Source organism: Hordeum vulgare, chromosome 6H (genome assembly GCF_904849725.1).
Source record: "Hordeum vulgare subsp. vulgare chromosome 6H, MorexV3_pseudomolecules_assembly, whole genome shotgun sequence".
Classification (NCBI taxonomy): Eukaryota; Viridiplantae; Streptophyta; class Magnoliopsida; order Poales; family Poaceae; genus Hordeum; species Hordeum vulgare.
The window spans coordinates 473,674,168-473,690,960 of record NC_058523.1 but is presented as its reverse complement, the minus strand read 5'-3'; positions in this window follow the sequence as shown (position 1 = coordinate 473,690,960).

Below are 16,793 nucleotides of genomic sequence, written 5' to 3'. Positions count from 1 at the left end.
TACTCATGCGAGCAAGGTGCGGGAGCTCGAGGCCCTCGAGAGCGCCCATGAGACTGATAGCGATTTCCACTTTGAGTCTTCTTTTTGTTTTGTCTTGAACTTTCTTTGCCGTCTCCTCTTCTTACTCTTTTCTGCTCCCCCTCCCCTATCTCAAGCCTCTTCCCTGAGACACAGGACGCGGCCGACATGGCCGTCGAGGTGAGCCGTGAGGAGCGCCGCGCGGCCGGGCAGGAGGTAGACGCTACCTCCTACTCGAGCGTGGAGAAGATCGGAGTGGGCCTCAGGGCCCGCTAGCGCGTCCTGGGCGAGTCCGTGGATCGGCTCCAGATCACAGGCTCGTCGATGGTGGCGGCCCTGTGGCCTGATGGCGTGGAGCCGGCGTCGATGAGCCGACTCTCCCGCTGGCTTGCGGCTGACGAGGACCGTCTTGACGCCTGGCGCGCTTCGGTTGCGCGCGCTGGAGCCTACATGGCCCTGCGCTTGGCCAAGTCCTGGTACCGTAACCTGGACTTAGGCAAGCTCGTCGCTCAGCGCGACGGCTCGGAGGTGGAGCTGCAGGCCGTGGAGGAGTCGCTGCGTGTGAGGGCCAGCGACATCGCTTCGTACGCCGCCTGGGATGAGTTCAACTTGGAGCGGGGCAAAGTCAGCAATGTGATCCCCGAGGATCTGCATGGCCTACAACCCTACGACGCCAATGGCAGCTCCGACGAGGCGGTCCATGAGGTGGAGAATGATGCCGCCTCCAGCGGCATGGCGTACGCCGACTCCGGTGCGGACGGAGCCGGGAGCCCTTGCGGAGGAGACGGCGCCACCGCCTCGGGAGCAGCCGGCGATGGTGAAGCCACCACTTCAGGAGCAGCAGCCAGGGCGACCGATGAGGCTGCAGCCACTTAGCCGATCCTGTTTCTTTTTTTCTTGTCTGAGATTGTCTTGTTAGTCCAACAGTTCCACCCACTGGGGTGTAATGAACTTCGGCCGTGGGCCAATGCATTTTGAATGTATGGATTCAACATTACATTCGTATTGCCATGTGTGCTGTTTTATATCTTTATCTTTTGATTCCTGTTTGACTTCTTTTTCTCCAATTCCTGTACCCCCCAAGTTTCCACCCCGCCAGCCTGACAGCCGGGAGCCGGTCTGTGACTGGGTCGAGGTTTCTGACTTCGAGAATATAAGACTTAGATTTTTCGAAGCCATCAAGACTTAAAGATTCAGACATAAACCAGCAGAGGCCGGCTAGAATGAGATCGTAAAATAGATCAAGACAACCCGAGCCGGCAACCTTTTTGTAGTCAAACTTTGCATGCATCCGGCCTGACCTGGCGTCGCCTCGCTAGCCGGATAGCCGGGAGCCGGTCTGTAGCTGTTACGAGGTGACCAGGGATTGGTCCGGCGTACACTATGTGTTTTTCTACAACACAAGGAAGGCGTCCGGGCGGCTAGCGAGCCCCCGAGCTTATTAGAGCCAGCAAGGGGCTTCGCAGAGTGAGCACTCTAGATATGAACTTAAAAAGAAGCATAAGGCATGCTCTTTTTATTGCATTCATTAGGAATCCCTGAAGAGGGAGAAAGATACATATGCGCATGCTCTTTCCATGTTTGATACTTGCCTTCTAGCAATAGAACGGGCGAAGCAACGCCGCGTTCCATGGACGTTCCGTCTCCTGTCCGGAGTCGTCCCTCTTGCGCTTCCTTTGCTTCTGGGAATCGATCAAGTAGTATGCGTTGTTGTGCAATTCCCTACTGATGATGAAGGGTCCCTCCCATGGGGATGAGAGCTTGTGCTGGCCAGCGGTGCACTAGATTCTTCTGAGCACCAAGTCTCCCTCTCTAAAAGAGAGAGGCTTGATCTTCTTGCTGTGGTAGTATCTCAGCTTCTGTTGATAGATGGCTGTCCGGCTCAAGGCCAAGTCCCTTGCTTCCTCGAGGAGATCCACACCGTCTTCTCTTGCCTCATTTGCCTCCGTTTCCGTGTACAGCGTGACCCGAGGCGAGTCGAACTCGATATCCGTAGGGATAATGGCCTCAGACCCGTATACAAGGAAGAACGGAGTGAAGCCGGTTGACCGGTTGGGCGTGGTGCAGAGACTCCACAGTACAGCAGGTAGTTCTTCGATCCAGCAGCCGGCTGACCTGACAAGTGGTGCCACCAGTCTTGGCTTGATGCCGGCTAGGGTCAGGTCGTTCGCCATGTCCACTTGGCCATTGTACTGGGGATGTGCCACTGATGCCAAGTCAAGCCGGATGCCTACCTTGGAGCAGTAGAGCGCGAGAGCACCCTTGGCAAAGTTAGTGCCGTTGTCGGTGATGATGCTATGGGCGGACGCCATATCGAACAGAGATGTTCGTGATGAACTTGATAGCTGTGGGGCCATCAAGATTTTTGATGGGTCTAGCCTCGATCCACTTGGTGAATTTGTCGACGGCTACCAAAAGGTGAGTCATGCCACCGCAAGCCGTCTTGGAAGGCCCCACCATGTCCAGCCCCCACACGGTGAAAGGCCATGACAAGGGGATGGTTTTGAGGGCCGAAGGCCGCATGTGGCTCTGTGTGCCAAAGAATTGGCAGCCCTCACATTTGCTGACTAGATCCACGGCCTCCTCGAGGGCCGTGGGCCAGTAGAATCCGTGGCAGAACGCCTTGGCCACCAGGGTTCTAGAGGCGGCATGATGCCCACACTCCCCTTGGTGAATGTCTCTGAGGATCTCCCGTCGCTTTTCTGATTCGATGCAGCACTGGAACACGCCAATCACGCTACGCCGAACCAGTTCACGATTGATGATGGCGTAAGCTGCAGATTTGCGATGGATCTGCCTTGCCTCCGCCTCGTCTTGAGGAAGCTCGCTGCGAAGGAGGAAGGCCAGGATAGTTTGAGCCCATGACAAAGCCGACACAAGGGCATGCTCCGTCTCAACCTGATTGTCAGGGGCTTCTGCAGCCCCCGTGCTTGATGAAGCAGTAGTCGTGTGCTCGAGACAAGCTGTCTCTGTTGCCGTTGTGGCGGCCGGCTCGCCGTCTACCTCCATGACGTCCACCCACTGGGTGTCGAGACGACAGGATTCGAGGCAAGGCGGAGCAGGAGTTGTTGTTGTAGCCGCTGCCACAATTGGAGTCGGCAAAGCCAGCGTAGCCAGCACACGAGCTGTAGCCGGCGTAGCTGGTGGAGCCGACGAAGCTTGCATCGAAGATTCAGCCGGTGCCGCAATTGGAGTCGGCGGAGCCAGCGTAGGCGGCACAGGAGCTGTAGCCGGCATAGCTGGTGGAGCCGACGGTGCTTGCACCGAAGAATCAGCCGGCACGAATATCGATGCCAATTCCAGAGACGGCCTGATAGACGACTTGTGGAGCTGCTCGAGGGAGATGCGGGCTGGGATAGCCTGTTTCATGGAGCCAATCTTGGCCAATGTATCCGCCGCCTCGTCGTCTGCCCTGGGAACATGGTGGAACTCGCAACCCTTGAAGGGGCCGCTGAGCTGCTAGATGAGGAAGCGGTAGCTTGCCATGTAGGCATCCCTGGCGTCCCATTCGCCAGAAACTTGCTGCACCACCAGATCTGAGTCGCCGAAGCAGATGAGCCGCTGGATGCCAATCTCCTTGGTGAGCCAGAGGCCATGAGCGAGCGCTTCATACTCGACGATGTTGTTGGCGGCGGCGAAGTGGATCTGGAGAGCATACTTGAGTTGGTCTCCTTTCGGAGATGTCAAGACGATGCCGGATCCCAAACCAGTCTGCATCTTTGAGCCGTCGAAGTGCATCCGCCAATGCGAGAGTCTGGAGGTGGTGGCTCAAACTGGGTTTCGGCCCAGTCGACCAAGAAGTTGGCCACCACCTGAGATTTTATGGCGGTGCGAGGCTCGTAGCGGATATCGTGGTCCGCCATGGCGATGGACCACTTGGCGATCCTTCCCGTTGCATCACGGTTGCCCATGATTTCTGAAAGTGGAGCAGTGCTCACCACGGTGATAGCATGCTTTTAGAAGTATTGCTTCAACTTCTTTGCAACAAGGTAAACACCATAACACATTTTTTGGTAGTGGGGATAGTTCTGCTTGGAGGCGGACAAGACCTCGCTGAGGTAGTAGACAGGGCGTTGCACTAACAGTACCTTGCCCTCCTCCTTGCGTTGAACTACCAGCACTACACTAACCACGCGAGTGGTCGCTGCAATGTATATGAGTATGGGTTCCCTTTCAGCCGGCGCTACCAAGATTGGCAGGCTCGAGATGACCCGCTTGAGGTCGCGAAAGGCTTCGTCCGCCTGGTCGTTCCACTCGAACTTCGTCGTCTTCTTCATGAGCTGGTAGAGTGGAAGGGCCTTCTCGCCAAGCTGGCTGACGAACTAGCTAAGGGACGCTAGGCAGCCGGCAAACTTTTGGATGTCTAGGATCCGAGCCGGCCGCACCATCCGCTCGATGGTGCCGATCTTCTCGAGGTTTGCCTCGATGCCACGAGCGGACACGATGAACCCCAAGAGCTTGCCGCCTGGGACCCCAAAGACACACTTCTCCGGGTTGAGCCGGATCTTGTATTCGCGGAGGTTGGCGAACGTCTCCCGCAAGTCGTCGAGGAGGCTGAAGTGCTGCTTCGTCTTGATGATAATGTCATCCACATAGACGTGGATGTTTCTGCCGATCTGTCGCAGTAGGCACTTCTGCATGCAGTGTTGGAACGTCGCACCAGCGTTCTTCATACCGAACGTCATGGTGGTGTAGCAGTAGGCCCCGAAGGGCGTGATGAAGGAGGTCTTCAGGCGATCAGCTAGATCCAACTTGATTTGATGGTAGCCTGAATAAGCATCCAGAAATGACAGCATTTCACAGCCTGTAGTGGAGTCGATCACTTGATCTATCCTAGGCAACGCGAAAGGGTCGTTCGGACAGGCCTTATTCAAGCTAGTGTAGTCCATACACATTCGCCAGGTATTGTTCTTTTTCAGCACCAGGACTGGATTAGCTAACCAGTCCGGGTGGCAAACCTCCACGATGAAGCCGGCTGCAAGGAGCCGGGTAATCTCTCCTCCAATTGTGCGCCGCTTCCCCTCAGCGAAGCGGCGCAAAGGTTGTTTTAACGGCTTTGCATCCGGTCGCACATGAAGTTTGTGCTTGGCGTACTTCCTCGGAACACCCGGCATGTCCTTGGGGGACCATGCAAAGATGTCTCGATTCTCACGGAGGAAGTCGACGAGCTCGCCTTCCTATTTGGGGGTGAGGCCAGCCCCGATGGTGACACACTACTTGGGGTTTGCAGGGTCGAGTGGCACCTGCTTGGTCTCTTTGGCCGGCTTGAAGGAGCCTTCGCCGGTCGACTGGGATGGAGGAGAAGGGATCGCCGGCTGCTTAGTAGCTTGGGCCACGAGCCGGTCGATCTGTCTCTTCTCCTCAGCAATCACGATGGTGTCGGCCAGGCGGCTGCTGTCTTGGGCGCACTCGAGCGACTTCTTGTAGTCGCTAGAAATGGTGATGATGCCCTTCGGACCCGGCATCTTCATCTTCAGGTAGGCGTAGTGCGGGATAGCCATGAACTTGGCCAGAGCCGGTCTGCCCAGCAACGCGTGATAAAGGCTGCTGAGGTCCACTACCTCGAACCAGATGGACTCGCGACGGAAGTGAGCCTTGTCGCCGAAGAGGACGTCCAGCTGGATTTTGCCGATAGTCGAGCAGGACTGCCCAGGCACGATGTCGTGGAAGACAGTACTGGTCGGCAGGACGTCCATCTCCTTGAGCCCGAGTTTGCAGAAAGTGTCAAGGTAGAGGATGTTGATGCTGCTGCCGCCATCGACCAGCACCCAGGAGAACCGACAGGTGAGCCTCTTGGAGGCGAAGGTGGGGTCGAGGACGAGCGCGTATGAGCCCGGGTTGGGCATCACTGCAGGATGGTCTAGCCGGCTCCATGTGATTGGTCTGTCGGACCAATGCATGTATTGGGGAACCGGGGGAACCGTGGCATTCACCTCATGTCGTCTCTGGCGTAGGCTATGCTTGTCGTCGCCTTCACTGGTGAAGACGACAAACGCTCCGTCTTGATGGGGGTAGTCATCGTGGAGGCGGCCGTCGTCGTGAGGCGGCGGTGGTTGAGCCGGAGCAGGACCAGGAGCCGGGGCTTGAGGTGCAGCCTGTGCACTTGGGGCAGCCGGCAGGCCCTCCCCTTGCGACAGCCGTCGTGCGAAGCTGCACTGTCGAAGGGTGTTGGTAGAAGGCTGTGCCCCAGAATGTATTTTGCAGGGGGCGTCAAGCAGCTCCTCGAATGTCTGCTTGGGAAACCAGTTCATGTTGCACCTGTTGGGCCGCTTCCGTTGAGGGCCGGCTTGAGAAGCCGACGCTTCACCCTCCATGCTGGCTACCGACTTGTTGTTGGAGCGCGAATCCAGTTGATCCGCCTTGCGCTTGTTGTTGTTCTGGCCGCCTCGACTATCCCCAACCGGCTTGGGAGTAGCCGGCATGGGGACAGCCTTGTCCGAGGCGGTCACCTTGACTCGCATCGCCGAGTCGGCCGTGGCGTACTTGTCGACATTGGCCATGAGCACCGCCAGAGAGGTGGGCTCGGAGCACATGAGCTTGTGCTTGAGGAGGGTGCCGTCTCTGCAACCGTCAGTGAAGTACTGGATGGCATGTACCTCATGCACCCCCTCGCAGGAGTTGCGAAGCTCCGTCCAGCGAGTGACGTAGTCACGAAGGGGTTCGTCGGGCCTCTGGACGCACATGGCCAGCTCGCGAGACCGGCCAGGAAGGTTGTAGGTGCCAGTGAAGTTGCGGACGAACGCCTCCTCGAAGTCCACCCATGAGTTGATGCTACCGGCTGGAAGGCTGTTGAGCCAAGTCCGAGCCGAGCCGGTCAACATGAGTGGCACGTAGCGGACTGCTACGCGCTTGTTGCCCCTGGCAATGCCAACGGCGGTGGTGTAGTTGATCAGCCAGTCCTGTGGCTTGGCGGTGCCGTTGTACTTGGGAGTGTCCCAAGGCAAGGTGAAGCCTCGGGGAAACGGCTCCCCGCGGATCCGGGGGCCTAAGTAGGTCGGACCGATGGGACCATCCTCCTCCAAGAGGGCTGACTGGGCCAGGGCGTTGAGACGCCTGCGGGCGTCCTGGTCGCCCCGGGGTACGCGAGCGCCAATCCGAGCTGCGATCGGAAGTGCACCTTGCGAACCGGTGGCATGGGTCCTCCCCGGACGAGGAACCTCATACACCGAGTCGCTCTCGTCGCCTCCGCGACGCCTGCTTGAAGTATGCTCGGTCTGGCGCTGGGAGCGCCTGTCTTGACTTCCCTCGCCCCTCCGGCCGGAGGTGCGATGCAAGGAAGATACCTCCGCATGGTGATGACTGCTAGGGTTGCGGCATGTTCTGGGGTTGGGTCTCGGAGATTCTGACTAGGCCAGACCGGGGTCAAGCCGTGTCTACTGCTCGTTGGCGGCGTCAAGGAGATCCTTGACCCGCTTCTCCTAGAAGGCGTGCTCCTCGCCCTCCAGGCTTGGCATTTCTTCCATGGCCGCCTGCGCCGCTTGTAAGTTGGCTACAGGGGTCTCCTAGACGGGCTGGTTGCCGTCTAGGATCTCGGCAGTGAACCGGCTGCGGCCGCGGACCGATCCAAGCCGGCTAGGGGCCTCGGAAATCGGAGTGAGGCCGTATGCGGAGTTATACTCGCGCTGCGTGGCCTCCATCCGACGCTTTGCCGAGGCAACGACAATGCCCTCCTCCAAGATCTGCTTGCGAGCCTCCTCCAGTCAGGCACGAGCGTCGTTAGGGTTTGTGGAGGCAGCAATGGGCACTACTAGTAAAATGGCTATAGATGATATAGACACTAATGGCGCACCACACAAGTAGTGCGCCACTACTATATAGCAGTGGCGCACCATGTGCAGGTGTGCCATTAGTGTGATGGACACTAATGGCGCACCACACACTCGGTGCGCCACTACTATAATTTTTTTTGCAAAACTACTAATGGCGCACCACCAGCTGGTGCGCCATTAGTAACCAGGGTTACTAATGGCGCATTTGTAGGTGGTGCGCCACTACTCTACTTTTTTTGCAAAATTACTAATGGCGTACCACCAGATGGTGCGCCATTAGTAACCAGGGTTACTAATGGCGCATTTGTAGGTGGTGCGCCACTACTATTTTTTTTTTGAAAAACTACTAATGGCGCACCACCAGGTGGTGCGCCATTAGTAACCAGGGCCACAACCCAAACAAGCATCGAAAATTCCCCAAACCAACGCCTCCTTCTCGGTCTCTCCCTCTCCCACCGCCGCCGCCCGCCACCACCTACACGTTCAAGCGTCGCCGCCACCCACCACCGGCGGCCTCCGTCCTCTCCCACAACCGGCGTACTCGTCTCCCACCTCGCCCCACCCTCTCCTCCTCACCTCACCTCACCTTCTCGTATTTAACTGTTTGTATCACCTTCTCGTATTTCACCAGAGCAGGATAATCCGTCGCCAACCGATTCCGGCGCCACCCCGCGCCGCAGCTCACCGGCCCGGCTCCCCCTCTCCCCTCTCCACCGATTCGCCGCATCCGCCCCGGCCTCCAACCCTCGCACGCGCCACCCAGGCAAACCCTAGCTCGCCGGCGCGGCGGTGCGGTGGCCGTCTTCCGCTCCTCCTCCCCAGCTCCGGCGCCCCTGCCTCGCTTACTCGGCGCGGGCTTCCTCCGCCACGACGCCTTCTAGTGCCACGACGGTGGCGGTGGCCGTTCCTCCTTCGTCTCTGCCTCGGTAATCCCTCGGTTCTTCCCCCTTTCTCTCTCTCTCCTGCTCTGGGTGACACGGCTAACGAGCTGTGGCTGATTATGGGGCCATTGCTTGGCTACTAGTCCCATTGCCATCGAGTGGTTGCTCAATTCCTGCTCTAGCGTGTCTGTATCGCTACTGGCTGTGGTTTTCTGTTGATGACATGGTTGTAAGTGATGGTTGTGTACATGGTTGTTATTAGCTACTGATGCCATGCGTTACTGGGTTCCTAGAGCTGCCGATTGTACTTCTGTTCTGTGGTTAGCTATAGATCATGCATAGTTGTCTTTCCTGTATTTTGTACTAGTTAGCTATGGACCATGCTTCTATTCCATGGTTTCTAATGGTAGCTAAATTTCTACTTAATGGGATTGGCCACTCTGTTTTTTTTGTAATGTGCTTGGTGGTCATTATCCATATCCTGTACTAGTTGGTGCGCTCCATGGATGGATGGATTGGATGGAAAAACTTTAGCACTCCCTCCGTTCACAAATACAAGAATCATGTATCCCTCGTTCCGGTGTTCTGAAATAGACGAATTGGGGCGCAAACTCTGAGCGATCTCAAACCCCAATCTGGATCGGGTTCCGAAGCTCAAGGTGTCTGGCTGCTAGATAGGGTTGCTATATGCCGCAGTTACAGGTTTTCTCGTAATTTATTGTGCCAAGCAGAACCGCACAACCGCACAACAGCAGAACCTGTATAAAAGGTTGTTGCATATGTGATCACTCAACTCTGATAGAGCTGGCAGAAGAAGGCTGTAATATTGAGAGTTCATAAACACAAGTGTTGCGCCGTTGCTTGTGTTCATTATCTGTAGCTCTGGTTGCTGATAAATAAGGGAACAACAATCCTGGAATATGCTACAAATCTTGTTATAATGGACCCTGGAACGACTGAGGTTGATGCTATGCTTCATCCACCCTATTTTGTGCTTCTCTGTCAGTTTCTTACATAAACTGTATCTTCAGTGCCTACAAAAATATAGCAGAGTGGATAGTAGGGTTTTTAACTGGCATCATGGCAGTGTATCCTAGATAATAGCGACTGAGTGTTTACAGTTTTCTAATAGACAAGAGCTGAGAATTACAATAAAAACATGGTCAGCTTATTTAGTATTGGGTTGATATGATTGTTCAATATTGTCTGATGAGGGAGTATTATAAAGCCTTAAGTGTATTTTGATCGGATGCCTATACATTTTCGTGTTTAACCCTGTGCGTGTTGTGTAAAATTTGTGCTGTTCAAATCTTGTGTGTTGTCTAGCGGTAGTGTTTTTGTTGCTTCAACTTGTTAACGGTGATGCCTGTTGCCAAGAGCTATTCGACTATTGGCATTCTCGACGTGGCGATGATTTTGAGGATACCACAAGTTGTTTTATTATGGTGCCCGGGAGAGTTATGTCATTTTAAGTTTTTTGTCGCAAAGTGCAGGTTGTTATCTTATGTGTAGCAAGATTTGTACATTTGATGTTTCAGAATTTTGCACATTCACTTGTTAGCTCGACACTTCAGACGGTTGATGTAATCTCTGTAGATTGTAAATTTTAGATTTTTTTGACAAGAAAGAACAAAAACTAGCACACCCTCTGATTCATATTACTTGTTGCAGCTTTGTAGCACGATCATAGGAAGTGCAGTAACACACGCATGCTCTGCTGCCTGTGTTATTTCCTTGGTTTTGGGGAGAATTTGATGCCACTTTGTTTGGGCCGTGCATTTGGCATCAACAAATGTATTATGATGCAGGGTTTGCAGCTCGGATCATTTTCGATCATTCATAGACATTATGTTATATGTATATATGGACCATTGATAAACAGAATTTCTCACTGCTGTCATTGTCATTTGTTTGTGTACAGGGCATTGCATTGTGGGTGTGTGGCTACATGGATCTGTTCTTTGCCCATCCAGTTGCCCTGTTTGTCGTCGCCCCATAACGCTGCTCGTACCTTCTCAAGTTGATTCCCTGCTGCGTGATGAGTCAGAAATTGCTCCTGTCATGAACCAAATTGAGCAGTACAATGGCCGTTTTGACGGCAGTGGTGGTAGATATTTGTTTGGCAATGTGTCAGTCTCTAGGTTGATGTGCTGAAGAAAAAAAAGATAAAACATCTACAAATTTCATCACTTGCTGCTGTATGATAAAATATTTTCTTGTGTCACTCGTTCACATTGCTATCTAACTTAGGGCATGTAGAATGGTTGATAAGGCAGCCTTATCTTAAATTCTTAATCCTGCCATGTAATTTAGATATGTCAAAAAATATGGTGTACAATGGGTTGTCTCATAATCTTATCTCTATTAACTTGATATCCCTAAAAATGTGGTGAGAGATTTGTTACTAAGAGATCATCTCTTATATCTATTTTAGCTTGCAGTCCAAGCTGATAGCCATGTGAGGCCATTGCTACTCGTTTTTGTTGGCATCTTGTGTTACAAACCCTAAATGATGAGACCATGATCTTGTTCCTTGACAATAACCAAATTTTTGACCAAACTTTTTTCCTATTTAGAGAAAAACATGGCTCACAACGATGAGGCCGGCGGTTCGGGCAAGGCATTCTAGGAGTTGTCCCAGGAGATGGAGGAAGAACCTCACCGCTACGAGGACACCGCGGAAGACACCGATCCTGACTACACAACCCCTAGTGACGTCGGGGATGACACCACTGATGGTGCTGCCAAGGATGCCACCACTGATGATGGCAGCGCACGCACAGATGGTAGTGATGCCCGCAGCTCTCTTCTATGTGATGGTAGTTTAGATGATCGATATAGACTTGTAATGTGAAGACAAACTCGCTACTCGCGGTCTCGAGACTTGTAACGTTCTAGATTTGGTCGGTATTTTAAATTCGTAGACTAATATGATGAATTGTATTCGGAGCTATAATGGCGCATCATGAGCTATAATAATGGAGAACTTCCTGGTGCGCCATTAGTATACCAGATACTAATGGCGCACCATGAGCTATACTAATGGCGCACTGCCTGGTGCGCCATTAGTATACCAGATACTAATGGCGCACCTGTGGTGCACCATTAGTAAAAAATTCTAATGGCGTGATGCTAATGGCGCACCTATAGTGCGCCATTAGTAGCCAAAACAGGTGCGCCACTAGCAGGCCTTTTCCTAGTAGTGGGGTGTCTTCAGGCCGGCGAGTGCGTCCTGAAGAGTGTCAGCGGTGACAGCAGCAGGCTCACCAGCGTCTGTTGATGCCTTGCCATGAGTTGTGCTGGTGCGAGCGCCGATGACCATCACCTCCACGATGTTGGAGACGGTGGCGACATGGTATGGGGTGAGGAACCCCACCGACAGCGGAGGGCCGTCGAATACGATTACGTTGCTGGGGTACACGTCATGTGCAGGCATCTCAGCGATAGAGAGCCTACTGAAGCTGGCGCACAGCGCCTCGACATCGAAGTCCTCACCGAAGTAGCGAGGACCATCGCTGAGACGCAGGTCGCGAAAGAGAACGTTGAGGTTCTCCATAGCAGCGACGGCGACGCAAGGAGGCGCCTCGTCATCGGAATCTTCATCCGAATCCGCATGGCGTACGGGGACGTCGATCATCATCGGTGTTGCCTCATCGAAAGCGGGCTCCATGGGCATGTAGATCGATCCGGACGCGATGCATCCAGTGGTGTAGGTGCAGGCCCCCGCCCAGCGCGTAAAGCGAGCTGATGCCGCGATCGGCCCCATGGTGGGCGCCAAATGTCGGTGAATAGTCACAACATATGCAATAGGTAGGCTAAAGTTGGTGAGAACCGAAGGGGCAACGGACGGTCATACGTCTCAAACGTATCTATAATTTTTGATTGTTTCATGATGTTATCTTGTCAACTTTAGATGCTTTATGTACCTTTTATATCTTTTTTGGGACTAACTTATTAATTCAGTGCCAAGTGCCAGTTCCTGTTTTTTCTGTGTTTTTGACTCTTTTCAGATCTGGTTTTGGAACGGAGTCCAAACATAATAAAATCACCGAAATAATTTTTTCCAGAACGGAAGAAGATCAGGGGACTTGAGGGCCAAGGCAGGAGAGCCACTGGGGGCCCACAAGCCCTGTAGCCGCCACCAGGGGGGCGGCGGCTACGAGGCTTGTGGCCTCCCTGAAGCCCCCTGCCCTAGCTCTTTCGCCTATATATTCCTTAAAATCCAGAAAAAAATCAAGGCATCCACGAAAACTCTGTTCCGCCGCCGCAAGCTTCCGTTTCCGCGAGATCTCATCTGGAGACCCTTCCCGGTGCCCTGCCGGAGGGGACTTTGGAGTTGGAGGGCTTCTACATCAACATCATCGCCTCTCAAATGACTCGTGAGTAGTCTACTTCAGACCTATGGGTCCGTAGTTAGTAGCTAGATGGTTCTTCTCTCTCTTGGATCTTCAATACAAAGTTCTCCATGATCTTCATGGAGATCTATCCGATGTAATCCTCTTTGGCGGTGTGTTTGTCGAGATCCGATGAATTGTGGATTTGTGATCAGATTATCTATGATATATATTTGACTCATTGCTTCTTATATGCATGATTTGATATCCTTTTAAGTCTCTCCGAGTCTTGGGTTTTGTTTGGCCAACTAGATCTATGATTCTTGCAATGGGAGAAGTGCTTGGTTTTGGGTTCATACCGTGTGGTGACCTTTCCCAGTGACAGAAGGGGCAGCAAGGCACACATCGTGTTGTTTCCATCAATGGTAACAAGATGGGCTTTTATCGTAGATATGAGATTGTCCATCTACATCATGTCATCTTGCTTAAGGCGTTACTCTGTTGTTTTGGACTTAATACACTAGATGCATGCTGGATAGGGGTTGACGTGTGGAGTAATAGTAGTAGATGCAGAAAGTATCGGTCTACTTGTTTTGGACGTGATGCCTATAGATATAATCATTGCCTTAGATAACGTCACGACTTTGTGCGGTTCTATCAATTGCTCGACAGTAATTCGTTCACCCACCGTCTACTTGCTTTCATGAGAGAATCCACTAGTGAACACTACGGCCCCTGGGTCTATTCACAACTATCGTTTCCACTTTCACTTTTACTTTGCTCTGTTTACTCTTTGCTTTCAGTTCTCACTTTGCAAACAATCTATAAGGTATTGACAACCCCTTTATAGCGTTGGGTGCAAGCTCTTTGTGTTTGTGCAGGTACTTGTGACTTGATGAGATCTTCCATTGGTTCGATACCTTGATTCTCAAAACTGAGGGAAATACTTACCGCCGCTGTGCTACATCACCCTTTCCTCTTCAAGGGAACACCAACGCAAGGCTCCAAGGCCGCGGGGAAATCCTTTGCATATTTGCCAAGGAAGTCGCTAAAGGCGTAGCTGTAGCAGCAGGATTCCTGGCGCCGTACCAGGGAAGGTCTGTTGTCGCGGTAGCAGAAGGATTTCTGGCGCCGTTGCCGGGGAGGATCAAGTCAAGAATAGTCTCTCTTCAATGTGCTGATTTCTGGCGCAAGGAGGAGAGATCAAGTCATCTATCCAAGTAGGTGTCACAAACTCATCTCTTGCATTTACCTTTTTTGCCAGTTGCCTCTCGTTTTCCTCTCCCACACTTCACATTTGCCATTTTCATTTGCCTTTCTCCTTTGCTGTTTTTATTTGCCTTTTTGTCGTTTTCCTTTGCCATTTTGTTTTGCCCGCTTCACTCGCTTACTTCCTGCTCGTTCGTGTGTGGAATAGTCCATCAATGGCTATACCCACTACTCCAAACGATACCCCTGAGAACAAAGTTCTCAATTTCAGGCAGAATGAGGAAGAAAATTTAAAGGACGCTTGGTACCGGATTTGCAACGTTCAAAGTAGATCTACTCGTAAGCAATCCACTACCGTTCTTCTTCGCAGATTTTATGTTGGAATCTCTCCTTGGAATAGGTATATCCTTGATACCATCGTAGGCGGAATTTTTTTGGGGAGCCATACTGTTGACTCCTGTGGAGCTATCATGAATTTGGTTGGCTCACCCCTGCTCAAGGTTAATGGAACTACCTTTACCTTGGAACACGTGATGCAAAGGCTTGACGCTATTGAAAACAAAATTGCTACAGTTGAACTTATTGAGAGTTTGGATAGAAAGATCCACAATCAAATTACTCAGTATGGATCCAAAGTGGGAATGGTCTTGAAAAATTTAAGGGAGACGGAACCCATAGTTAATGATTCCTCTAGAATTGGCAAACTAGAAGATGTCAAAACCAACTTGGGTTCCGCTTTTGCCGCTGTGCAAAATACTCCAAATCTCACTCTCAAAAAGACCGTCAAGTCTATTTTTGTTCCTAAAGCTGGTGGTGAGTCATCCAATAAAGATGAAGATCTTAAGATGATGAATGATCACACTACATATGGTTTGAGCACCAAAGATGACTATACGTGATTCCATCACCATTTGCCTAGCTAAGGGCGTTAAGCAATAGCGCTTGTTGGGAGGCAACCCAACTAATCTACCCTTTTTCTTTCTGTTTTGTGTTTTCCACACTTTCATAATTCTTGTGTTTTTTGTGTTTCTTTTTGCGTTTGTGCCAAGAAAAACCGTTATGATTAGTCTTGGGGATGATCGTTTGGTCATGCTGGAAAAGACATAAATTTTCTGATCACGAAAAGAATTTTCATTTTTTTCTGTAAGATATTTGGAGTTGATTATTTTTGCTACTGATTTCTACGAAAATTCTTCTGACTGTCATAATTGTTCAGAATTTTTGATGTACTAGAAGTATACGAAGTATACACATTACTACAGGCTGGTCTGCTGTTAACAGATTCTATTTTTGTTGTGTTGGTTGCTTATTTTGATGAAATTATGGATAGTATCGGGGGGTATTAGCGATGGAAGATTGAAAATACAGTAACCCAACATCAACATAAGTATAATTTAAGTTTTCTACAATACCTAAGGAAGTGGTGGTTTGCTTTCTTATACTAATGTTATCACAAGTTTCTGTTTAAGTTTCGTGTTGTGAAGTTTTCAAGTTTTGGGTGAAGTTCTTATGGACAAAAAGATCAAGAGCAGCAAGAGATAAAGCTTGGGGATGCCCAAGGCACCCCAAGATGATTCAAGGATGCCGTAAAAGCCTAAGCTTGAGGATGCCCCGGGAAGGCATCCCCTCTTTCGTCTTCAATCCATCGGTAACGTTACTTGGGGCTATATTTTTATTCACCACATGTTATGTGTTTTGCTTGGAGCGTTTTGTATCGTAGGTGTCTTTTATTTTTGTTGTGTCACAATCATCCTTGCTGCACACCTAGAGAGAGAGACATGCACTCACCGTGATTTTGTCGAGCTGCACTTATATCCTTTCTTTAGACAAATCAGCTCATATGTGCTTCACTTATATCTTTTGAGCTAGTTGATTTTGCTCTGTGTGCTTCACTTATACCTTTTAGAGCACGGCGGTGCGTGGCTTGGTAGTTGATCTATGCTTTGAAAGTAGTCTCAAAAGGGGTAGTTATCCAAAGGGATATGAAAACTTCCACCTTCATGTGCATTGTATAGTTAGAGAAGTTTGATTCATCTCAATTAGTTTTGAGTTGTGGTTATGGTAATATTGAAGTTATATTAGTAAGGTGTTGTGGATCTAGAAATACTTGTGTTTAAGTTAGTGATTCCCGTAGCATGCACGTATGGTGAACCGCTATGTGATGAAGTCTGAGCATGATTAGTCTATTGATTGTCATCCTTTGTGTGGCGGTCGGGATCGCGCGATGGTTTATACCTACCAACCCTTCCCTTAGGAGTATGCGTTGAATGCTTTGTTTGGATTACTTCTAAAATTTTTGCAACAAGTATATGAGTTCTTCATGACTAATGTTGAGTCCATGGTTTAGATGCACCTTCACCTTCCACAATCACTATCTTCTTAGTGTCGTGCAACTTTCGCCGGTGCACAAAACCCACCATTAGCCTCCCTCAAAACAGCCACCATACCTACCTACTATGGCTTTTTCAAAGTTATTCTGAGATATATTGCCATAAAACTACCACCATGACATGTGCCACCACTTCTCCATTGCCATTGCATGATCATAAGTTAGCTAGCATGATGTTTCCATTGATGTCTAT